Genomic DNA, 1878 nt, shown 5'->3' on the forward strand with positions numbered 1-1878 from the left:
GTATCACTTACCTCCCCTGTAGTATCACTTACCTCCCCTGTAGTAACACTTACCTCCCCTGTAATAACACTAACCTCCCCTGTAGTAACCTTCCCCTCCCCCTCCATTGTATCACTAACCTCCCCTGTAGTATCACTTACCTCCCCTGTAGTAACACTTACCTCCCCTGTAGTATCACTAACCTACCCTGTAGTATCACTTACCTCCCCTGTAGTAACACTCTCCCCCCCTCTGTTGTATCACTAACCTCCCCTGTAGTATCACTTACCTCCCCTGTAGTAACACTGACCTCCCCTGTAGTAACACTCTCCCCCCCCCTCCGTTGTATCACTAACCTCCCCTGTAGTATCACTTACCTCCCCTGTAGTATCACTTACCTCCCCTCAAGTGACACTAACCTCCCCTGTAGTAACACTTACCTCCCCTGTAGTAACACTAACCTCCCCTGTAGTAACACACACACACCCCTCCCCTCTGGTATCTTACCTCCCCTGTAGTAACACTAACCTCCCCTGTAGTAACACACACACACCCCTCCCCTCTGGTATCACTTACCGCCCTGTTGTAACACTGCCCCCCTGTGTTATCACTTACACCCCTGTTGTATTACTTACGTCCCCTGTGGTATCATTAATTTTCCCCTTTTTGAACAGACTTCCGGGAAGTTTTTGTCCTTACAGAAAAAAGGTTTGTCATATTGTATATAGATACATACATAGATACATAGATTTATTTTGACAAAAATTAGGATTTTTACAATCCTTTGACAGCTAAATAAAAACATATTTCAAAAGTTGCGACTTTAAGATTTTATTTTATAGTATAGATATTTATCTGTTATTATAACAGTATATATGTTTATCTGTTATTATAACAGTATAGATGTTTATCTGTTATTATAACAGTATAGATATTTATCTGTTATTATAACAGTATAGATGTGTATCTGTTATTATAACAGTATAGATATTTATCTGTTATTATAACAGTATAGATGTTATCTGTTATTATAACAGTATAGATGTTTATCTGTTATTATAACAGTATATATGTTTATCTGTTATTATAACAGTATAGATATTTATCTGTTATTATAACAGTATAGATGTTATCTGTTATTATAACAGTATAGATGTTTATCTGTTATTATAACAGTATATATGTTTATCTGTTATTATAACAGTATAGATATTTATCTGTTATTATAACAGTATAGATGTTATCTGTTATTATAACAGTATAGATGTTTATCTGTTATTATAACAGTATATATGTTTATCTGTTATTATAACAGTATAGATATTTATCTGTTATTATAACAGTATATATGTTTATCTGTTATTATAACAGTATAGATGTTTATCTGTTATTATAACAGTATAGATGTTATCTGTTATTATAACAGTACAGATATTTATCTGTTATTATAACAGTATAGATGTTTATCTGTTATTATAACAGTATAGATATTTATCTGTTATCATAACAGTATAGATATTTATCTGTTATTATAACAGTAGATTTTTATGCTGTTATTACAGTATATTTACATTCTGTATGCTTAGACCCATTGACAAAAATTACATTCATAAATGCATAACACAGGTGTTCATAGAATCTCAGCATGTGGGAACTGATAGTAACCTTTTCACACTGCGTAGTAATACACTACAAAAACTACTCACTCGGAACGACCGACCTAGATGCTTAATTCTTACATCTTAAAATATTATTGAACTGTGCTTTGTGAAATATCCACGTATTCACGTGTCCTGTGCTACAAATAAACATTGAATATGGAACTACATTTTGTTGTGTTATTGTTGTTGACGGTTGCTAAGATCTCTCACGATAGTGTCACATTTCCCCGCGAAAAAA

At 33.6% G+C, this 1878-nt stretch overlaps 1 protein-coding gene across 1 annotated transcript in view; it reads right to left on the minus strand.

Annotated features, from left to right (window-relative positions):
* LOC110443968 (39S ribosomal protein L3, mitochondrial-like) overlaps positions 1–1878 on the minus strand; it is a 25255-nt gene that overhangs the window by 7408 nt on the left and 15969 nt on the right. The gene's annotated exons all lie outside the window — the stretch shown is intronic.

This window comes from Mizuhopecten yessoensis, unplaced genomic scaffold (genome assembly GCF_002113885.1).
Source record: "Mizuhopecten yessoensis strain PY_sf001 unplaced genomic scaffold, ASM211388v2 scaffold1961, whole genome shotgun sequence".
NCBI classification, from domain to species: domain Eukaryota; kingdom Metazoa; phylum Mollusca; class Bivalvia; order Pectinida; family Pectinidae; genus Mizuhopecten; species Mizuhopecten yessoensis.